Below are 25,061 nucleotides of genomic sequence, written 5' to 3' on the forward strand. Positions count from 1 at the left end.
ACGACGTAATGGATGCCATATCAGGGGTCAGACAATCCTTTGAACAAAGAACGGATGCAATAGCGACGGAAGTAACGCTCATCAGGGCAGACTTAACAAAAATCTGGGAAAAAGCAAAGCAGTTAGAGATCACCACCTACAGCCTGGTTGATGACACCTCACAACCACAGCATGACATCAGGGACCTACAGGCCTTCTGAAAATTCACAGAGGATAAACTGGATGACTATGAAGGGCGCACCCGCCGGAACAACATACACATTATTGGGGTTCCAGAAAAAGTGGAAGGGCAAGCAGCAGATCTTTTCGTAGAGGACCTCATTCTCACCCACCTCCAGCCTAAGGGTCTGTCTAAATTCTTTGTGGTCGAACGGGCACACAGAGTCCCTGGAGGACGACCGAAGCAGGGAGTGCTTCCGCGGCCAATCCTGGCTAGATTGTTAAATTTCCGCGACCTAGATGTCATCATTCAGTATGCCAGGGGGGCCCCACCGCTTCGAGAACTCAGGAATCTCCTTTCTGGACTTTACCCTTGACCTACAAAACAGAGAAAAACTGTGTGATAAAGGCGTCAAGTACGCAATGTTATTTCCAGTCCGCCTGCAGGTGGAAGATAATGGTAAAGCCTGTTTTTTTGGCCATCCTGAGGAGGCTGCAGACTGGCTCGAGTGCTGGAGAGGAGCAGAGACCATAATGCCTGCTGAATGACGGACCATGCCCTAACTCAGGGCTCACTTTGTCGCTGTATTGTAATAGGTATTGAGTGAGTTGTCAGCCCCTGGAAAGGGGCATCTGCTAGGGTGGGTTGGGCTTACAAGACCCGGCTGGATACAGGTAAATTGTCAACATGTTCCATGTATGTATTAGCATTGCTTGTTAGTCTAAGGACCAACACTGGGAGTCTGGAAAGCTTTCTCGATACAGGGTGGGAACACACCGGTGAAGCCTCTTACCCCTAATTTAAACTACAATTAGTTACTTGTTTGGGTGACAGACACTCTGCATAGTTTTTTCAATGGGCAGTTTCAGGCCCAGAGTGCAGGGTAGCAGGGTGGGTAGCAGTTGGGTGGGAGCGGAGGCGCTGCTGTTAATTTTCATTATGTCGACTGAGCTTTACTATAAACAAGAGAAAGGACACACAACCTATACTTATCATGATGGGCACAAATTGAGTCAGGAATGCTAGGCTCCTGAGTTGGAATGTCAAGGGAAACAACCGTTACAACGCAACTATTACAACGGACTACTTTTACAATGCAACTACTACAATGCAGAATCCTTTACAACGAATACCTTTACAACGCATGACATTACATTGCAGATGCTATTACAACGCATGCCATTACAACGTAAGTATAGGTAAGTATATCATTTTATTAAAACATTCATTCAATTTAAAAAACGTATTTAATTAATTAAATATTAATAATTTAATAAATATTAATAATAAAAATTATTATGTTTTAAAAATGTACTATAAATAAATTAAATAAAATTATTTAAGTAATTTTAATATTAATTAAAAAAAGTTATAAAAATAAAAAAATATAAGTAAATTTGTACCCCTACACTTTCCAGCACTTACCCTACTATTACACCCCCCTGGAGTTAGAATAGTAATTTTTACCCCTACACTATCCAGCACTTACCCTACTATTACACCCCCCTCGAGTAAGAATAGTAATTTTTACCCCTACATTATCCAGCACTTACCCTACTATTACACCCCCCTGGAGTTAGAATAGTAATTTTTACCCCTACACTATCCAACACTTACCCTACTATTACACCCCCCTGGAGTTAGAATAGTAATTTTTACCCCTACACTATCCGGCACTTACCCTACTATTACACCCCCCTGGAGTTAGAATAGAAATTTATACCCCTACACTATCCAGTACTTACCCTACTATAACACCCCCCTGGAGTTAGAATAGTAATTTTTACCCCTACACTATCCAGCACTTACCCTACTATTACACCCCCCTGGAGTTAGAATAGTAATTTTTACCCCTACATTATCCAGCACTTACTCTACTATTACATCCCCCTGGACTTAAATATTATTTTTAAACACCTACACTATTTTTAAAATATATACATATATATTTACAAATATATGAATAAAAAATGTTAATTAAATTAATTAAATTAATTAAATATTTATTAATTACATTTTTATTTAAAATTATATACTTACCTATACTTACGTTGCAATGGCATGCGTTGTAATAGCATCTGCGATGTAATGTCATACGTTGTAAAGGCATTCGTTGTAAAGGATCCTGTGTTGTAAAAATTGCGTTGTAATGGTATGCGTTGTTAAAGTATGCGTCGTAACGTCATACATCCAATGTCAATGGTCTGGGGGATAAATTGAAACGCTGCATAGTCCTACAACATATCAAATGACATTCCCCTGAAGTCATGCTCCTACATGATTCACACTTGATGGGCAATTCCTGTAAAGCATTAAATAGATGGGGCTATAGACTTGTGGCACATTATGGGTTCACCACTGGCTCCAGAGGTGTGGGCATTATGATAAAAAAACTCCTTCCAGCTCTCCATATATCAAACACGAGTGGATGACATGGGCAGATATGCAGCGATCACGGGGCAATGGGAGGGTTTAACTCTTAATCTAGTGAGGGTATATGTCCCGCCTGGTCTTCAGAGTCCCTCACCCAAAGACTTGGGCTCCATGTTGCTATCACTCCCAGAGGGCCGCCTTGTAGTGGGGTGGATTTTAACTCAGTGGTATCGGGCCTCCTTGACCGACATCGCGGCGAGACATGGGTTCCTCCTTCAGATGGCTCTCAGACTTTTTAGACACCATGGGTCTTGTTGACGTGTTGCAAAAGTACCGCCCAGACACCATTCAACACACCTTCTATTCTATTCTGGCACTCACAACTGTCTCTCCCGTATCGATTGCCACTTGGTCCCAGCAACCCAAATCACCGAGATTCAAGAAACTAGAGACATGGCTGGGGCATATCGGACCATTCTCCTATCTAGACTCATCTGACCCTGGGGGATAAGCAAGTCGGGAGAGTTGCACCTATTAACCCCTGGTATTTTCGTAATCCTTTGGTCCGTTGGGCACTCAAACAGGATATTGATAACTATTTTCTAGATAACATAGGCTCGGTCCGCTCCCCCCAAACTATTTGGGAAGCGTTTAAGACAGTCGTGAGGGGGCAGGCGCTCTCCCTGATTGCCGGGAACCAAAAAGAAAAGGTGAAAAACCTGATACAAGTGGAAAACGAAATTCTCCGTCTGGAGGAGGATATTACACAAGAGGCCCTCCATATCCTGCGACTCAAATGAGAGGATTATAAAAATATCACCAACGTCACAGCCAAAAAGATAGGGACGAACAATCTTGTAGAATATATGGACTAGGCGATAAAGCGGGGAAACTGCTCGCCTGGCTAGACAAGAAGGAAATGGCAAACAGGCTAGTTCTGGAGCTGGTAGATGACAGGGGGCTGAAAGTTATAGATCCACAAGCTATCATGCCTGAATTTTCAGACTACTATAGCTCAGTATACCGTTCAAATTCCACCCTTTTCTGGGAGGTCTCTAACGGAGCTCCTTAGAGATATACAGCTGCCAACTCTATCGGAGGAACAAAGGGGTACACTGGACAACGCCCTTACCGTTGATGAATCGGCAACGGCAATCAGAGATCTTCGCTCTGGCAAGGCCATGGGCCCTAATGGCCTACCGATCGAATTGTACAAACCAAAACCAGATGCGATCGCCCCGCATCTACGGGCCCTGTTCATGGAAAGTCGGGAAGTGGGGTTGCTACCACAGGACCAACAAGTGGCCACATTGGTAACCATATGTAAGGAGGGTAAACCGAAGTCAAAATGGTCCTCATATAGGCCTATCTCCCTGCTCAATTCAGAGCCCAAAATCTTAGCCAAAGTACTGGCGAATCGCTTGGCCCAAGTGATTTGCAAATTAGTGCAACCTGACCAATCGGGCTTCATGCCCCATCGCAACACTGCATTGAATATAAGACGCCTGCATGGAGTATTGGGCAGATTAGATACGATTCAGGAGGCAGCGATAGTGGTCTCTCTTGATGCCACAATGACATTTGACAAAATAGAGTGGCAATATCTCTTTGTGGTGTTAATTAAACTGGGATTTGGACCTGACTTCATAGGATGGGTCCAGCTCCTCTACACAGAACCACTAGTCCAAGTTGTGGTCAATAACAAGAAATCAGAGGTCTTCAAACTGGGACGTGGTACCCACCAGGGATGTCCGCTGTCGCCCCTCCTTTTTGCCCTTGCCCTGGAGCCATTGGCAGTGTGGATCCGTTGGAGCCCAGAAATAAGGGGACTCAGATGGGCGGCGGGGTGGGAAGACCGCATCTCCCTCTATGCAGATGATATCCTTCTTTATCTAGCCTCCCTAAAAAAATCCCTCCACATAGCTCTCAACATCTTTGGCAGGTATTTCGGGCATAAGATCAATTGGAGTGAATCCCTGATGTAAGTTCTCAAAGGAGACCCCCCTCCCCGCCCCGGGACTGCCCTATATAGATGGTGGAGGCAGGATTCCCGTATCTGGGAATCTTTATTGCTGCGGAACCCAAAATCAGGAATGAGCACAACCTGCTTCCCCTACTGCAGAGACTTAGGTGAAATGCAGCAATCCGGAGGACGCTCCTGCTCCTAGGGAGGGCAGCTCTTTTTAAAATGATGTCCCTTTCCTCTACGCATTACAAAATGCTCTAGTCCATGTCTCAGCGAAATACTCCCGGGAGGCAGAGAGCCTGCAGCGAAGCCTACTTTGGGATGGGAGACCCCGTATTGCCTGGGTTGGAATGATGGGAGTATTGCATTGCCTGACATTAAAAGATACTATTGGGCTGCACATCTGGTGGCGATTAACCACTGCACCTACTGCCAATATGATGACCGTGCTTATATAATGGATACATGGTTGTTACCGGGGGGTGCTTACAGCAGGGCCTTGTACTCCAGAACACACAGATTCCCCTTAACATGCCCTACTAAGCACTCAGTGCAGATCTGGCACACCACTTACAAACGCTTAGGATGGGATAGGAAGCTCATGGTTGCCACCCCTCTATGGTATACGGAACAGCTGGGCACCACAAGGGTTTTGATGAGTGGGACCTACTTGGGATATCGAAAATCGGGGATCTCTGGGAGGGGGAGAGGTGGTCTCGTTCTCCGCACTATGCCAGAGCCACGAACTCCCTGACACACAATATTTTCGATATCTACAAATCAGACACGCACTCCTATCGAATGTGGCCAGAGGTACCTCCCTTCTGGACTCCTCGACACTAGAGGACAGGTTACTCAATGGCTATATGCTGGACAGAGCCATATCCTTGACTTACAAGAAGTTGATTAACAACACCTCAGACCCCCTGACACTTTTAAGGCAGCACTGGGAGGGGGATGGGCTCGAGCTAGATGATGAAGACTAGCAAGAGGCAATCGCGTCCCGCGAGAGGTGGCGATCTCTTCTAGGCTGCGTCTAGTTCAGTTGAAGGTCCTACATAGGGTATATATCTCCGGTCCTACTCTTGTAAAAATGGGAAAAGTAGATGAGGGCAATTGTAGGGGAAAATGTGGCCCATTGGGATCATTTATGCATATAATATGGGAATGTGTACTTATACAGTCCTACTGGTTGAAGATACATGAATGCATGAGTGAGGCGCTCGGGTCGCTATATAGCCAGAAGCTAGGAGATGCCTATTCAATGTATGGTAACCCACCGACCTCACCAGTAAAGATAAGATCTGGGTCACACTGGGGCTAAAGGTAGCAAAAAGAAACATTGCCCAATTATGGGGAGCGGGAGATCTACCCAAATTTGGGTCATGGAAGACAGACATGAACTGGTGCATGTTCAGGGAGGAGACCGTTTGTCTCGAGGGGATGCCCCAGTAAGTGATCCTCCATATGGAATAAATGGAATGCATACTGAGGCAATATCTTTATCCCTCCTGTTGTTCCCGTACTGGATGGCCTGCCCACACCGTAACCATTGTAATCAACAATGTACTACCTGTGTAACTTGTGTCCAAAACAGCAATTGATATGATGTATATTTCCTCTCTGGTAAACTGTAATGTCGACTTGTTTACATGTTAAAAATAAAAATGAACAAACTGAATGGGAAATATGCATTGCCGTGCTACCGTTCTAAGGTCCTGTCCAGTGAGCCTTCAACGTTTCTTCAAGTCTACTAAAGAAATCTGTTACTTCCTCGCTCTCCTTTTGTTTACATTCCGTTAATTTACCCCAATCAACTTTTTCATGAGGCAAAATCAATTGCAATCACCTAATCAATAGTTGAGGCAACCGTAAAATAATTTACAGGGGCAGATTTCCTGCAAATCTATTTCTATCAGCTCGTTGTAAGTTAGCCCAAACTATGTTCAGTTGTGCCGGATCATTCCGTCTCACCTCAACCCATATTTCCCAAGGTACAACATAGCCAAACAACATATCAATATCCTTGAGTGTTATGGGGGCAATATTATTGGCCTGTTCCAAATTGTCATAGAATTCCTTGGGGTCTTTTCAAGGATCAGGGAGATCCTTTTTTATTGCCATTAATTCTGTCTTTGTCCAAGCAGTATGAACAAACTGTGGGACAGAGTTTACTTGTCCAGACGGAGGGTGCAAAGGACGTATTTCCCTCATTGGCAATATTTTCCCTGCACAAACATCTTCCTCCTCCATACTATAGTCTAATTCTGAAATTTCCAGAAGTTGACAGGAAGCATGTGCGTGCCACGCATAATATTGCTCAAATCAGTGTTCATATTTTGTGCTCAAACAAAGTGGAACCATCACTGTTCCTCCAGAAATTGTCGTAATTCTGTGGGATTGCTTCACTACTTCCCGTTCGTGTCTCCAATTCTCTGAATAATTCAATTTGGTGATGTGCCATACATGGACGTTTTTGTACTTGGAGGCATTGGGTGTAATGTATTACATGCATTTCACTTCATTACTACCCCTTTTTGCACTCATTCATAAACCATTTCCCTAATTATTTCCTTTTCTTGTTTATCTAATGGTGTACGTGTACTCATTGGTGTGCCCTTTTCTAGCAATGAATGTCTCATGGGTGTCTTATATTTACTTGATAACCACTGCAAAAGGGGTGACCATTGAGTGTTGGGGCACAGTTGGAGCGGTACGGACCAACGAAAAATGGGTCTTCTTGATTTTGGCCCGTTTACTGTCTGTAATGCAAAACACTGCTCTATCTACATTTGAAATTCGCTATTTATTTGGTATATGTTTTCTTCTAGGATCGCATTCAGATGCTTTAGCTTGGTCTAGCTTTTTCTGTTCTCTCTCTCTATTTTTTCCTTCATTGCTAAGGTGCATGCACACTTCTCTCATAATTTTAAAAACTTCCAACATTGCAGGATATACTTTTCTTTGCATCAAGCATTCTTGTAAGTACTACAATTTTGCAAGATCAAAAGTTCCATTTTGAGGGAACTGCAATTCCTCATTCTCCTCAGTATAATTAATCCATAATTTGTTGTATAAATTCACAGACACTCCTTTCTTTACCATTAAAATCCAACTTGGCAACTATCTTCAAATGGAGTGGGGACTACTTCGTCTAAGCTATTCCCTGAACTTATACAACAACACTTTGAAATGCATTTCTTCATCTTAGTACAGCTACCACCCATATCTGTCGATAATGACAACCAACGCCAATACCAAAAAGACCGGTCTATATTAATACCAATAATATCAATCAATCAATTATATCAATCAATGCAACAGAACAATCTCACCAATTGTTTCAATCTGTTGATGATCTCCAGCCACTGGTCTGTTAGACAAAAGGCCTAATCCAAAAAGATCAGTCCAGGGACCTCTGCCGGGGAAATCCTGTTGTCAGGAGGCCTCTTGTGGACTTCATTTGGCAGCTGCTTGAGAAACTCTGTTTCCTTAATTCTAGAGCACCCCACAATCAGTCGTTCCAAAGTCGCACCTCCATGACCACAGTCTTTAAACCTGTTGGATGTCTGTCTGCGAAGTTCCTTCATGGTCGCCAATTGTGGAAATCGAACAAAGAGGCCTATAGTCTGAGCAGGGGCGTAACAAAGGCCCCCGCAGCCCCCGCGCTGTGGGGGGGTCTCGAGCTCCAGGGGGCCCCGTCCGGGGCCCCCTCACTCAGCGTTGCCTAGAAGCAACTCAAGTCTTAATGAATAAAATGGTGTGCAGGGCCTCCCCTCCCCATAAATTAACTGGCGCACGCACGGTACGCCACGGCCTTTTCATTTATTAAATGGTGCCCACTGCCCTATAATTGTGACATTGCAGCCGCGGAGCCGCGCAGGTCCGAGTCACATAGTGACGTCATGAGCTAGTGCCCAAGCGGGAGTTTGAGGAAGGCAGCTGGCAGGCCGGTTTGCAGGCGGCGCCTTCTTTATTAGGGCGTGGCTCAAGCATGCTGCTCGCCGTGGGGGCTGTCCTTTCACGTCGAGGGCGGCAAGTGCCAAGTGCAAGCAGCTGCAAAACAAGCACTTTATAGAGCGTTAATTGCGGCCTCCAACTAAAGACATGCTCCAAAGCGGTTCTAGGAGTCCGTGCTAAGAGTCGAGCTGTAACCCTGAAATCCTTTCCCACACTCTGTTTGCTTTTGCCTACCCTCCCTTCTTCCAATTTCTGCCCGCCGCCGCCCCGTATCAGCTATTGGTAGGGCGGGGAGCCTTAGATACCAATACTGCATGTTTTGGGCTGTGGAGAAGTCCGGTTTTGTCCCGGATATTTGAAACAGGTGGCGGGGTAGATTTCCGCACACTGCTAGACATCCGGCGGCAAACCGAAACGATTGCCGATCGGGGTGGCTCCCGGCCTGAGCCTGCTGCTGCCTTGCAGAGTCGCCAACGCAAGAAGAGCCACGCTGCCTGCAGTGCTGCGAAAGTTGATGTAAGTATTAGTTACCAGGCACTGCCACTTGTGTGTCACTGACTGGGTTTATAGTAATAACAAATTATTTTCAATAGCAGCACTCGATGAGCAGCTGCCTCACCTGCAGTCTGAGACAGTGGGTGCTAGTCATGGTCACGGGTCAACCATCATCCATGATTAAACTGTTTTTGAAGTTGTTGGGCCCTCTCTCATCTTAGCTATTGGGCCGGATTGTGTCAGAGAGAGAGGCCCTGAGTGCTGGCACAGGAGCCTGGAGCACATGGAAAACGATGCACTCGGACTGGAGCACGAGGAGATTGTGTGCATGGCATGGATAGTTAGGCTAATTGAAATAGGGGCTGGGCACACCTGCTTTTTAAATATATTTAAACTTAAATTTATTCTGTTACTAAATGCGTGCTGCATAGGATAGCACAATGTCCATGTCGTGCAATTCATTAACAAGTAATAATACAAGCGCAACCGCTTGTCCTAATGCGCACTGTTGCACTTCCTGCTGGAATGCTACTACTTAATCGATAAACATAATTCTGAGCCAATATTGCATACCATGCCGTTATTAAGTCAACATAATCAATTCAAAAATGAGTTGGTTCTTAACCATTTTACTTAATTCTTTTCAAAGAAAAATCATAGGATTTAACTAATTGAGGATCTCATTGGGTAATAGTTTCACGTTCAAAATTCATACATAAGCATTTTTTACATTTCTTAGCGACGCCCAATGCATTTCGGGCCCCTTGGCCCTTCCTCAGGGGCTGTGTCTGTAAAAATCAGAAAAAAATACACTCTATTTGATACATTTCTTAAGCGTGAGGGATACACAGTCAAATATACTTTAGCATTCATAATTCCTATATACTATAGTTTGAAAGCATGCCATTATATCAATGAGGGGGATTAGAGATAAAGTGAAAAGTATACTGTTGAGAAATGGTGAAAAAAGGTGAAAGAAGAGAGTCTGGAAAAGTGCTTTTAAGAGTGACTGAAAGAAAAACGGGAGTGATGGAAGGTAAATCATACTTTGGAAGGGATTCAAAAAAATGAATGAACGGATGTGTAACCAGTATTCCACACCAGGTGGTAAGAGTGGCCCTCTTATTATATCACTAACCTTCACTTTATGCTTGGTAGGTTAGGGGTGGTTCGCAGGGCGCGTTCAAAAGACTGAAACCAGTTCTAAAAAAATGCGGAGGGTACTGTTTAAACATCGCAAGTCATACGAATACCAGAGTCTACGGTGGTAAATAGTTGAAATCGTCATACCTAGACGTATTCTCGGGAGTCTATCCTGTAGCGGTAATCGTCTTGTTGGTTCAAGTAAGATAGATCCTCAAGCTGAAAAGTTAAACGAGCGGGGTTCATTAGTTGCTCGTAAGCGAAAAGTAAACTAAACCGGCTGTCAGAGGGAGTGGCTCACCTTGCGCAGGATTAAAGAACTCCGTGAGACTTCGCGGTGGGATGCCGGAGTAACTGCGATCCCAGTCACTGGTTGTCGCGCATGCGTCTAACAAGCTTTAAAATACTAGTACTGAAGAACGGACTGCTTCTAATCTTCTGGGGCAATGTGAATGAAGGTGGCGGCCATTCGTAAAGAGCGGAGGACATAGGAAAACAGGGGTAGGAGAGGGAAAAGACGAAAAAATAAACGGAAGGAAAAAGAGGGGTATAAGTTAAGTGATGCCTGGCATGTACATAAAACTAATATTCCAAACAAAGGAAACATACATATAAATACATCTCATTATATGCGTTTTCTCATGTGTTTACATTTGTTTATATGGTAGGTACTGAACACAAGTCGCACGCAGGCGACGTAGGGTGCAATATCATAGATAACATCCTAGATCTGATTTATGCTATAAAATGACCCTGCGGGCTCCTATACATAGGAAAAACTGAACGTAAAATTAAAATACGCATATCAGAGCATAAAAGCACCATTCGCAATAACAACCCCAACAGCAGTTTAGCAATACACTGGACCAAAAATAGGCACACAATAGCACAGCTCAAGTTCCAGGTGCTCGAGGTAGTTAAACCCACCCCTGGTAAGGACCTCACTAAAAAATTACTCCAAAGAGAAATATTTTGGATAAGAAAACTAGACTCACAGGATCCAAAAGGGATCAACGACAGAGTAGATCTAGGATGTTATCTATGATATTGCAAGTCAAGGGGGAGGAAGTGGAGGGTAGGAGCAGGAGAGGAGTGTAGGGTCACTTGTGCCCTATAGATCGGTCCCAGGGCCACTGCATAGCACCAGGGGCTTAGACGACTGAATACCTTCGTCTAAGGCCCACTGCATCCCTACAGGCGGCCTGGAACAGCTCCCACGGGCAGGTGATGCTGTGGATTTGACAATTCATGATACAGTGTTATGTGGTAGATGTAACACACAACGGTGCAATATTCATTCCAAAGGGTGTGTTGCGTCACTTTTCAATCCTGTATTCATAAACTAATGTTTTGTGTTTGGCACACTGTACAAAACTCCTTCCCTACACCTGCACTATAGTCGAACTGTCAGTCCCTTTCCTACACCTGTTTTATAATGCTATCAACCCCTATCCTACACCAGCACTACAACACAGCTGTCAATCACGACCCTACACCTGCACTGTAGTACAGCAGTTAATCACTATCTTACACCTGCACTATATTACAACAATCTATCACCATCCTACACTTGCACTATATATACAACAGTCAATTCATATCCTAGACCTGCACTATAGTACAGCAGTCAATCCCTATCCTACACCAGCTGTATCGTACAAGCAATCACTATCCTCTTACATCTGCACTATAACACAGCAGTCAATCACTATCCTCCACCTGCACTATAGTATAGCAGTCAATCACTATCCAGCACCTGCACTATAGTACATCAGTCAATCCCTATCCTACACCAGCTCTATCGTACAACAATCAATCACTATCCTCCTACACCTGCACTATAACACAGCACTCAATCACTATCCTACACCTGCATTGAAGACAGTAGTTAATCCCCAAACTGTCAGGCTGTTTCTTCATGTCCTGTTGGTAGTAGGGAGCACCTTGCAGTCTGAGAGGTGAAAAGGCATTGCTCCCCTACTTATCCTGGACTCCTGGAGTACAGTTATATCCACTTATATGTAAGTCACAGCTGTTGCTGAGCAGTCGAGTCCTAACTCATGTGAGGTGCTGTGAATGACACTGTCCTCTCAGATTTAATATTTTGCATAGTGAAGCATGTTCGAAATTGTCACACATTAATAAAACAGTTAAACATGAAGGATACTTAAAACTTGTAGCCCCAGATTTACTATAGTTTTGCATGGTGCTCCCATGACGAAAGCAGTAGCGTTTATCAACTTTCACGAGGAAAAAACAAACCTGACTATGCAATGTATCCCAGCTTAATATGATGACCCTAGCAGAATATATAAAAATAACCCCCAGGAATACTGTACAAACACATTCTGTTTAACTAAGTTCTGCCTATGAGTCCTGTATTTAATATATATATATATATATATATATATATATATATATATATATATATATATATATATATATATATATAGTTTTTTTTTTTACTGCTATCTATAATTTAATACTTTAACACGTAGTACCTTATATACGTTTAATAATTTCTTGAAATAAAAAATGAAGAACAGGCAAAACGTCTAGCCCAAGACTAAGTCAAATGGATGCTGTGTCGCTTAATAAAATGATAATACTGATCAACTTCCATAAGATATTTTTGCACATAAATGCACCATACCACAGGCTTAAATGGTATTGTGTGATGTAATTTTCTTAAAATCACACAAAATGCTCACCAATAGCCTTTTCACTGCGGTACAATGTTACATCACCTTTATGTTGGCTGCAGCGTTTGTGTTTTGCATGGCACGTGTGGCCACTGGTGCGCAACCAGTTGTAAATACAAGGCCGGGTAGTCATTGTTCTTACCAGGGGCGTAGCACAGGCTCCCGCAGCCTCCGCAGTGCGGGGGGGGGAGCTCCAGGGGGCCTCCTCAGCACCGCACTTCGTCCGGAGAGCTCCAGATTGATTCCAGAGGGGGCCCCTCCACGTACCCTGCAGGGGGGCCCCCTCAAGTTTCTTTACGCCACTGAGCTGAGGTGTGGGAGCAGAAGTGTACTGTTCCTGCAAAGTGGTGTGGTGTGGTATGGTATTCGTAAAAGAGTGATTCTACAACTCTTTTCTAGATTGAAGCAGACTTGGAACAGTGTGGGGGTTACCAAGGTGATTATTCACAGTCTGGCTGTATATTTGGAGAAATCCAATAGCTTTTGTTTTTTCTTCTTTTTCTCCACTTTTCCACTTCTTTGCCTCTACTGTAATGGTGTCCTGGCTGCGAAGGAGTGGAGAGCCACTTACTACGGAGAGCTTATCAGCCAGATTATTGGGGATGCTGGTTGTGATGGCTTTCTGTGTAATCCATCTGGCTTTGAAGATGGAATTGCCTGGCAAGAGAAGCCTATAGAATACTATGAGGATGGGAATGATGTGATCATCTTTCTTCAAGCCGTTAATGGGATGTGCTGTGGAACATAGGCTGCTCTTACGGAGGGCCAGCTTTGAGTCTAGAAGGCCATATAGCAGACCTTTGCCACCGCCCAGAAATGATAGTAAGAGGGCTTAGGCAGCAGTCCCAAAGTCAGTTTCTAGAAATGAGTGCTGGTTCCAGGCCGTATTTCTTTTGTTGGCAATATATTCCTTGAAGGTGAGTTTAGTGTTGAGGGTGAATCCAGCTGACTTTCTGGGAAGATGGGGCTCGAAACTGACAAGTTCATGACATTAAACCAGGTTTGCTCTAGATGTTGCTACTTGTTGTTGCCAAATAACAGGTATTCTGTCTTGATGGAGTTGAGTTTCAAATAGGTGCTGAGGATCCAAGTCTCGATGATGCACAGGCAGTGTTTGAGCATTCGAATACGGATGATGCTGCTCTCTGTGAGTAGAGCTCTAAAGATCTCCATGGGGAGAAGATGGAACCTTGGGGGACGGTGCAGGTGATAGGGATCCTTAGGGGACAGGAGCTGCTCATGTGAGCAAACTAGTGTCCTTGTTACATCTCGGAGCTATATTCAAAATCGGATTCACAGGCAAAAGCATGTAATTGGGCCCACACCATGTGCGAAACGAAGGCAGTGCTTCTCGGGCACTCGTTGTGCAGTTGGAAGTTTTGCATCACTCCATGTTGCAGGTGTCAGTGTCTCCACTGTTGTGTCCACTTTGTTTACTGTCTGAAAATCCCAAACCAAGATGGCCTTTACACGTGTCCTTATTATATCATTTCCTGGGCAGGTTTGGGCTTGAGAAGGATGGTTCGTAAAACATTAATTTCCTGATTTTGTTTGTCTTGCTCATCACGCATTTGCTATACATTTTTGTTCCCTGTTTTCTGCATTTTCTCCACCTGAATTTTGGTCTTCAGGAATTCAGGAAGACTTGTGCTTTGCACTTTCTCAACCCTGATTCTGGGTGGATTTGGTACCTTTTTATCCAACTTAGGCTTGCCTCTCAGTTGCAATCTTGAACCATCAAGATTGCCATGGGTGTTTTTTGTCCTTATTACTATTTTCTCCTAACTGGGAAACTCTTAAGGAGACACCTGACACCTTTCACATACATATTAAAGTACAGGGTAGCACCTAAGGAATCATTTTTCTCTGGGAAATTGAAAAGGAAACTAGAAAGATTTTATTTATGTCCAATCCCTGAAAGTCGGTTGGATAGGTAGGTAGTGAACCAAGTTTCCACTCGATCCCATTTATGAGGATTTACTCGATGCAAATTTTAAATTCAATTACTATTTTTTCAGCTATTTTGGCCATAAAAGACACAAACTAATCTGGCTTTAAACGACAATTGTATATAGTGCAAGGCGTCAAAAAAAGTAGGCAAAACATGTTATGAACATGATTAAAGCGTAAAATACAGAATTTAAATAGCAACAAACAGATAAATATTGTTTCAACAGAGCGGGCCTTCCATGATTTTCCTAGATCTAACTACATCTTTTAGAAAAGAGCATAACCTGAAGCAAATATGAGATGTATTTTATAGTTGCAAATGGAACAACGCATCTCTGCAAATGCAATGGCCCAATGATTTTAAAACGGGTTAATCCAAAAGTCTGCAATGGTATCTAAAAATGTTGCAGAAAACATATAGTGGAATAGTGATTGTTCAGAACCCCCATTGCAGGAACAAGTTAAAATATGTCCCCCCAACATATCAGTTGTGTACCTGTGCTCCTCTGCATCCAAACCATACTATCCCTAAAAACCGAAAAGGAGAAACCTCTCCCATAGTGTGAGGCAAAGTATCAAATAAAAACCAGGTTCAGCCCTAGGAAGTGTCTGAAAAAAAACAATACTGTGTTTTTTTGTTAAGTCCGTTTGCAACCTTGTGGTTTAAACGAAAATCCCGAAAGTGGCTCTTGACAAATGATTTCTCATCTTTTATAAAAACATTTTGGGGTCAAAAGAAGAGAAGCCAACCTCAGCTTCAGAAATGCGCATGAGATGTAATTCAGCCAGGGAATGGTGCTCCCTGTATCCACATTGAAATAGTCCAAGATGATGTCCCTACAGAGTTGAGTGTGCGGATTAGCCCACACACTGACCCACAATAATAGTGGGGCTAACTGAACACTGTAGACTATGTATAGCTAGTTTAGCTCCAGGTGCATAATATGACAGGAGACTGTGGGTGGCAAGTGTAAATGCCTCCGGCATATACGATTTTCCTCTAGATGGAGAATAGCACTCTTGTGGCATCCCAAACCCCCAACCTATCTGGCACCTGGGACACACTGTGCGTTATATACTTTTTATCAGTGGCCATATGGTTCCCCTTCCCTTCGTGCATGGCAGATTGAAAATTGTCCCAGCTGACCTACTCAACTTGATCATGAAATGTTCATCTGAGGCTGCCAGGAGTATTGGAAATAGCTTCCAGGGAGCTAACGTTATTGATGCTGTGCATGACTGAACCTTGATAACAAGCCTGCTGGTGGCAATCCTACCTGGAACACAGGCCATAATCTGAGACTTGCTATAAATGGCACCTAAGTCAAGACTATCCATGAAATGGACAAAATGGTCCACCAATGCCCACAGGGTGTTCGGTGTTCGGGCCTTTGGAACAGCTTCATTCGCATAGAGCAATGCTGGCACCGGAGTAACAGCAACTCAAGGCGTGTCTACCATGGTTATTGTCAAGTGTGGACAGAGGTCATTAATACATAGTATAAACAACAGTGGACCAAAATGCTACTTTGGCGTACTCCATGCTTCAACAGACATCCGTGGACATTTCTCTGTTCAAACTCACCTCAACCTTGGCTGCCGAGTCAGAGTCTACATTTTGCAAGACATTCACCAGGGATGTGTTGACTACCATGTCCAGGAGCCTCAGCCACAGCTTGGTTCTGTTGACGGAATCAAAGCTGTCAAGAGGTTCATAAAGGCTAGGTACAGAGTGCAGCACCGGGCAATAATGTATTTGTTGATGATGAGACTCAAATTTAGGCGATTTTATATCACTCTGCCAATGATCTTTACTGAACTATCTAACAAGGAAATAGGCCTCTAACACTTTAGTGACATATGATCGCCTTTTTTAAAGATGGGCACGTTGGTGGAAAATTTCCATGAGCGTGGAATATGTGTATTTAAGGAACGGTTAAAAACGTTAGTGATCAAGGGGCCCCAGAGTGTAACATTGCACCTAATAAGATCAATTGGGGTCCAATCTGGCCCTAACGCCGTGCCTCCAGTAATCTGACGTATGTCCTGCTCTACTACTGCTAGGTTCACTACTTCTGGGGATGAGTTGAGCAACCTAAGAGATAGAGAGTTGGTCAACTCTCGATATTTTGTTCAATATGACAAATGGAGGAGAAATGTGCTGCCCAGTCGGTGCCCAGGATGTTACATTAACAAGGGGCTCAGGAGAGCTTCTGGATTTCAATCTTTTGAATATATCCCAAAAACATTCACTGTTTTTGCTCAATGCAACAATTTCCCAATCCGTCTTTTGCAAGGTCTCTTTCCTGACTTTTTTTTTTCACAACAAAATTTTATTGTCAACAGCCAAAAGACGCCTGACAGGGCATTACACTAAAGCGGTGATGAGTACATAATACAAATATTGATGTCAACATTTTGTATCAACCTATAAAAGGGAGGATCATGTGCATAACAACTTGTTACAATAACAATTAACAGAATTGTCATTAATCCACAAAAAAGTATGAAGCATTGAAGGTCCATCCATAACTGCAGGGTCCACATTACCACAATCTGTAAATCTCACCACATAGCAACTATGTTCAAATCAATCTGTTGTTGGATCAGGAATAGGCTCTAAGTAATTCCCCCGGAAGTCTGCTCATCTCTTCCATATCTTCGGATGTTTCCGAGGGCAGCCCCGAGCAGCAAATATAGGTATTTCCAGCCCCATACAGCAATCCAGGCTCTTTTTTCAAACCCCAAGGGAGGGCAGGGAGGTGTCTTTCCATTTTTTCGCAATGTCTTGCTTTGCGAGTGTGAGGCTCAGTAATAGTAGGTGACTGTTAGACCGGGGATCTCTGGATGGCTGAGGTAGGTACCTTAGGCCAAATTGGGACCCGCGTTTCCACATCAGGGAAAGGAAGGACACCTTCTGAGATAGCCCCCGCTCACCCCCTTGGTAGCTTGGCATGAGCAGCTAGGCTTATCTTCAAGGCAAAGGTGTAAAGTATTTGCAACCACCCTCACAGCAACCCAATGATGACACCACAAATAGACTCCACACAAGCTTTATAAAAACAAGTATAAATGTTATATAAAAAGGTATACGTTAAGACCACACAATATAAATCCACCATATGTGTATGTGTAATATTTCTCCTGGCTGGTGGTTAGGCCAGCCAGGCCTTGTAAGTTCTGGTGATAATAATGAGCACTTCTAAACATTCCACTGTAGTCCTAATACCATGTTATGCTGTTCGTAATGCTAGAATCAGACACTCTGCAATGGAAAAGTAATGAAAGATGTAATGCAGCAATCAGGGACTTTGCAATGTAAGAATAATGCAATGCGTAACGCAACAATCCGGTACGTAGTTATGCAGAAATAAGGCAATGTGTAATACATTAATCATGTAAGTTCATTATGCAGGAATAATGCAATGCTTAATAAACTCATCAGGTAGTTCGTTATGCATGAATGATGCAATGTGTAATACGACAATCAGGTACTCTGTTATGCAGAAATAGAGTAATGCATAATACACTCCGGCACTGATCACAATGCCTTAGGCGGTCTCTCCGCCCCTCTCGTGCTTACTCACAGGTAGCCTCTGTCAACGGTTGCCCCCAACACGGGTATGGTGTAACAAAAAGTGCAGCTCTGCACTACGGCCCCTGTACCGCCTCTTTCTTGGCAAGTACAGGCCGCGATACGAGCCGAAGCAGAGACTCCAACTGCCAGAATGAGCGAGAGGACGAGAGCGTCTCCCTCCGAGCCCGCACTCTGCCCCAGGAGTTGACACACCTTACCTGGGGAGTGTAACCTCAATCTCTTCTCCTCCTCCATCGACTTGGGCCTCCATGCAATCTTTGTGATTTGGCAACGGCGGGCTCGGGCCGGCGGCTCAGCTCCTCCGGGGCTGCCGGTCCAGGCCACTACTGCTATGAAGATCTCAGGCTGCCACAGGGCACACACACACAGCGTAGTTCAAACTCCTTTGAGCTTCGGGTGCATGATCACTGGGCACTCCTCATAAAGGTCTCAGGATGCACAAAGAACACGTGCACAGCATCGCTGAGACTCACTTTAACTCTGGTTGCACTTTAACAAGGCAATCCTCATGAAGGTCTCCGGCTGCACCAAGAACACCTACACAACGTCGCCGAGACGCACTTGGATTCCAGGTGTGCACGATAAGAAGGCAATCCTCACGAAGGTCTCATGCTTCACAAAGCACCCGCACACAGTGTTGATGAGACTCATTTGGATTCCGGTGCACACGATAACTTGAAAATCCTCACCAAGGGTTCAGACTGCAAAAAGCACACTCACACAGCATCGCTAATCCTCGCTTGGACTCCAGGTGTCCACAATCACAGGGTCTCAGGCTGCAAAAAGCATACACACACAGCGTCGCTGAGAATCTCCTGAAAACATTTCTGTTTCTGTGTTCCCGCAACAGGGAGCCAGCTCACCTCAGGCCCTTGGGGATATGTTACTTCAGGACACAGCATAGCAAAGTCCTTTCAAGCAGGGGGACACAGCACACAGCAAAGTCCCTTTAGCCATTCCTTGGTTAAAACAGCAAACTGCAGGCCAGCCCCAGAACACACAGCAAGGGTCAGTCCTTTCCTTCAGATTCTTCAGTTGTTTCTTTCTTGGCAAAGGTTCCTCTTGACCACGAAGTAGCTCCAGTCTTGTTCAATCTTGATCAAACCATTCGCCAAAGTTTAGGGGTTTCAGCTCTCATAGTTATACCTCTCAATGGCTTTGAAGTATTTGTGTTCAGGGGGCCCTGACCCCTGTTCAAACCATTTCTGCGTTCCTCCCTGCCAGTGACACCTTCTTCCTTTGGTTAGTGGGGGTCTGGATTCTCAATCACCCAGCAGGAGATGGGACAACTGTTTTATAGCCGCAACCCAGGCATCTTCACCTCAAGGGGCTACTCCTCCCCCTACAATCCACATGCAGATCAGCCTGTTGCTGTCTCACCTCCTCCCCTGGGTCAATACACTCCCCAGATCCTATCGCTTTCAAATCCAGACAGACAATCCACAACCAGACAGAGACACACAGAAATGTTAGAGCACAAAGATCCAGCTACTTCTGAAAGAGTGGCTTCTAAAGACACAGTACAAAATCCACTTTCATAAAAAGGTGTGGACCAGATTCACAAAACTAACTTAAGACAAAATCCTAAACTTACTACCATTTTGGTATTCACAGAAGGCACTTACTCATTTCGGTATTCACAGAAGTTAGGAGTCCTAACTTTAAAACTCATAAATGCCTTCTGTGAATACCGAAAGTCTTAAACGTAGGATTTTTCTCAGTTTAGGAGTAGTAAAGTTAGGAGTCCTAACTTTAGGACTCCTAAATGCCTACTGTGAATACCGAAAGTCTTAAAGTCTTAAAGTTAGGATTTTTCTTAGTTTAGGAGTAGTAAAGTAAGGACTCCTAAACTAAGGAGGCCTATGTGGGAAAGAAGGATCTTGAATTCAAAGAGTAATTTGTTTGCTTCGCAATGCAAACACAGCACTCTCGGCTGAACTGGCCAATACCAAAAGTGGCTTGGAGGCCAATGGGAGGCTGTTTGGTGAGAAATTAATAAAAGAAATGTCCAAATATGTTGGGGCTTGTAGCTCACTGTAGAAGTCACAGAGAGAAATTAAGAGGGTCTTTGACCCTCTTGTTTTTGGTGGGCCGGGCGAAAAAGAGGTTGTTTCCCCGGCCAAAGTCAAGGAATCACAAAGTCCTCTTTTTCAAGAGGGTTTAGAGGCTATCAATACCAGACGCAGAGTGGCTATCAACCCAGAAATGTTTACTCTCAACGATAGAGGGGCAACACGAGAGGAAATAGGAAGTCAAGAGGCACAGGTAAATCAAGACCCTTCTGTTATCCGTATAAAAGTTGGGCGGCAGACTTGCTCAATTTTATCACAATTGATGTGCGATTACAATGGACCTGTGGGTTTTTCAGACAGTTATGGGGTATCACATAGATTTCATAGAGGAACCGTTCCAACAAAAATACCAGATTATGATAAGGTTCGATTCAAAGTTAACAAAACTAGTGGATACAGAGGTAAAAGAGCTACTAGCCAAAGGTGCGATTGTGGAAGAGTTGGGTGCGAATGTGGGTTTTGTGAGCAATATCTTTCTGGTAGAAAAGAAAGAAAAAGGTATGAGACCTGTCATAAATCTGAGGAAGTTAAACGATAAGGTGGAATACCACCATTTCAAGATGGAGGGAATGCATATGCTGAGAGACGTGTTACAGTTAGGTGACTGGATGACTCATCTGGACTTGAAAGATGCTGATTTAACTAACTCAATTTGCAAAGAACACCAGAGGTTTCTAAGGTTCAGATGGGGAGGAAGGTTGTGGAAGTTTGTCTGTCTCCCTGTCGGGTTATCCTCTGCCCGTGGTGTTTCACCAAAATGCTCCGTCCAGTTGTTGCCTTTTTGAGAGAGAGGAATCTGTGTAATCATCTATCTGGACGATATTTTAATTATGGATCAAGAGAAATTAAGAGTGGAAGACCATACGAGATTGGGAATAGATCTTTTTGAGAGTCTTGGTTTTTTAGTAAACAGGGAAAAGTCCTGTTTGATTCCGAGTCAAGAGACTGCGTTTTTGGGGTTTTTGATAAACACCACTCAGGGACAATTGAGATTGCCTATGGACAAAATAAAGACGATAAGGAAGGAAATTCGAAGGATTTTGTTGTTGGAGGTGATCTCTTTGAGAATGATAGCAAGCTTTGTAGGGTTGTTGTCTTCAACTATTCAAGCTATTTTTCCAGGACCTTTGAATTATTGTGCTCTTCAGACATTGAAGAGCAGTCACCGAAGGCGTGGTTTGAAATATTCAGAGGAAATTACACTTTCAGAGGAAGGGAAGTAAGGGGCATATTACCAAGGGCAAGTATTGCCATTTTATCGGCGAAATGTGCCGAGAAAGCGGCGATACTGCTAGAGCCCTATTAACAAGGGCATTTTAAAGCCTGGCCCAAGCCCACTTTGCATGTCATCGCTAATGACATGCAAAGTGGGCGTTCCAACGTCCAACCACATGAAAAATGTGGTTGGAGGTGGGAACACTATTACCAAGGCAGTCGTTGGGAGGAAAAGACCTGCGATAAACTCGTTTATCGCAGGTCTCCCAACGCCTGCTCTGACCAGGCGTTAGGCATTGATAACATGGGGGTGTGGATCATAATTCAGTGAAATGGCCCTACCTCATGCAAGTACTGGAAAAATTTGATTTGGGTACAGCCTACATCCGGATGGTGGAACGCATTTACTCTGGCCCAGTGGTGCGTGTACGCACAGGCAGACTTTTCTCTGACCCAGTCCGTGTTCGAAGGGGTACCAGACAGGGATGCCCCCTCCCCCCTCTGATTTTTGCACTTATGATGGAGCCCTTGGCGGTGCAGTTGAGTGCCTCTGGTGCAGATTGGGGGATCCCCTTAGCTGACGGGGTACACTCAGTATCATTGTATGCTGACGACTTACTGATCTACGTGAAAGACCTGACCCGCTTTCTTTGCGAGCTCACTAACATATTTAGCACTTTTGAGGATGTGTCAGGACTTCGAGTTAATTGGGCGAAGTCGGGTGTGTACTCTTTCGCTGCGGACACCCCAGAACACGACATTACTGTAATAGATGTGCGACTCCTTTGGTATCCGACCGTTTTCCAATATCTGGGGATTCAGGTTTATCGTGAACCCGCTGATCTGTTGGAAGGTAACCTCACGAGAACAATTTCGTCACTTACGGCACAGGTGTCCTTTTGGAACTCTCTCCCATTGACGGTACCCAGTCGCATTACACTGGCAAAAATGATCGCCCTGCCTAGGTTGCTGTATTTCTATGCAAATCTGCCGATATATGTTCCTGCTCGCACCTTCCGTGAGCTGGAAACATTAACCAGACGACTGATCTGGAACACAGGGCGCCCCAGAGTTGCGTTGAAGACTCTATATGCAGCAACGGAGAGTGTGGGGTTGTTGGTTCCTAACCACGAACTATATTACCTGGCAGCGCAGTTGCAATGGGTCACTTACTGGCTGAGCGGGAAAAATTTGGAGCATACCGCCTCGGACGACACAGTTATGACGGCCCCACAGATACATGCGTTATTTCATCCCCTAACCAAGACCCGCGGCCCTGACCAGCTGCTCCTCGCAGTGGCGAGGAAGTGCTATGTGAGAAGTCTAAAACTCACAAGTGCTACCACACCGTATGCACCCAACCTGCCGCTACTGGATACGCCTTGGGAAGGTGGCGCACTCACGGAACCCGTACTGGGTAGCTGGGCGGCGGTTGATCTGGAGAGTCTGGGCTACTTGTATGCGGATGGCACGCTGCTTTCTTTTTACGACTCTAGCGGATAACACAGGCTTACCAGCTGGGCAATTCCTGACGCATGCGACACTTCTGCACACATTGACACGAGCCCGGGGAACTTTAACAGAGGAGCCGCCAACGCATCGGCTCATTCAATACCTACATGTAATGGGGAACGGCTCTCACATAGTACATTGGCTCATCCTGGCACTACACGCACACACGCAGTTCTCGTCACAGCGGCTGCGGGACAAGTGGACAGCTGATAGAGGCCGGGACTGGACTGACAGGGAGTGGGTTCAGATACTAGCCGGGACACTAAATATACTGCGCAATGCACGCTTCAAAATCATACAATATTATATTCTCCAGATAAGCTCAATCGATATTTCGGGCTTAATACATCGGCGTGCCCTAGGTGCGGACTTGTGGATGCACAATTTTTACATATGATGTGGACGTGCCCTTTATTGCACACCTACTGGACAACAGTGTCAGGTACCTTGGCGAAAGCGGCAGGAGGCGACTTACCACACGCATGGGAAGCTTGCCTATTGGGTTTGTTCAAAAGAAAGAGATGGACAAAAGTCCAGGCAAGATTCTGGGACCTGGGGCTGATAACTGCGAAATGCCTCATTACTAAGCGATGGAAGAATAGTACACCCCTCCAGGCAATACATTGGCGTAACTCGTTTGACAATTGGGCAAGGGCGGAAAGTGTAGCGCTACATAGAGAGGCGACAGCGGGGCTCAGCAAGTATCCCATAGCACTGGACTGGGACAGCACCTTGACGGCTTACCACCAGGTGTGCCAGCAGAGCGGAATTGTTTAGGCGCTGGTTCCCCTCTTCGTATACTTCTAGCTGAGTTTTTTCTCCCCCCCCTTTTCCCCCACTCCCTGCCGCTCCTCCCCCTCCCCCTACTCCCCCCCGCCCCCCATCCCGCTGCGCACCTGACAGATCTTAAAGCTTAACCCTCACTGATGATATAGCGCCCTGCACACTTGTTCCCCACCTGCCCCGGGAGCATCACATGTACACACACGTATACTGTTAGACGTCGCCCAGTCTCTAGTTTCCACAAACTTAAGTTTGTTCTTTCCATTTGTTAGTTCAGTAATACAGCTTTGGATATATGTTGCATAACTAATGTGCCCACTTTACCTTGACCTACAGCCATAGCATGACATGTGCTCCGAACTGAACATATCCTTGATATACTATTGGGAAACAACACTCGCTTTACCGCGGTCACTGTTGATGAATATTCTCTTTTTTGATATGTCTGAAACTGACACTGATACGCTGTTTTAACTACGTCACTTTCAATTTGATCCTCATAGCTGAACTCCTTCATGTGTATAAGGAACCAAAGTGATCTGTGACAATTATTCGGTATTACGGCATAGCTACTTATTCTTTACATATGTGTAATGTTAAAACAAGACAAAAATGCAATAAACATATTCAAACAAAAAAAATGGGGGTGTGGATCATAAAGCTGAATCCACCCCCCCATATTATCAAGGCCCACATTAGCGCGTGAAAACAACGTCTGTTTTCATGCGTTAATGTGCCATATCGCCTACTATCGCCGAATTTCAATTCGCCTACCTGATGCGCATTTATAATTGCGCGCTAAAACGGAGATGAAATCCAGCGATAGCAGGCGATACGGGAATGTGCGTTGTGCATTTTCCAACGCACTCCATGGTAATATGCCCCTTAGAACTGCAGTGGTGGCTAAGAAATATGGAGGCATGGAATGGGAAAGCTATTTTCGGAGTAAATCAGGAGTTGATTATAGAATCAGATGCGCGTTTAACTGGCTGGGGAGCTCACTGGGGTGCGATTTCAACAGGGAGAATATGGACAATGAAAGAAAGGGAAATGCACATAAATTGCCTGGAATTACTTGCAGGGTCTTTTGAGATAAAGAGCTTCACAAAGGACAGGGTCAAGTGTTCGGTCC

At 44.6% G+C, this 25,061-nt stretch overlaps 1 protein-coding gene and 1 long non-coding RNA gene across 2 annotated transcripts in view; one reads left to right on the plus strand and one right to left on the minus strand.

The window, feature by feature from the left end:
* REC114 (REC114 meiotic recombination protein) overlaps nucleotides 1-25,061 on the plus strand; it is a 736,723-nt gene that overhangs the window by 564,392 nt on the left and 147,270 nt on the right. The gene's annotated exons all lie outside the window — the stretch shown is intronic.
* On the minus strand, nucleotides 9,590-10,464 carry LOC147728985 (uncharacterized). The gene is made up of 4 exons (XR_015309200.1): nucleotides 10,399-10,464; nucleotides 10,245-10,316; nucleotides 10,093-10,157; nucleotides 9,590-9,742 (listed from the first exon to the last, which is right to left on the minus strand). It is a non-coding gene; the product is annotated as an uncharacterized LOC147728985 (long non-coding RNA).

The sequence above is a fragment of the Lissotriton vulgaris genome, chromosome 2_2 (assembly GCF_964263255.1).
Source record: "Lissotriton vulgaris chromosome 2_2, aLisVul1.2, whole genome shotgun sequence".
NCBI lineage: Eukaryota > Metazoa > Chordata > Amphibia > Caudata > Salamandridae > Lissotriton > Lissotriton vulgaris.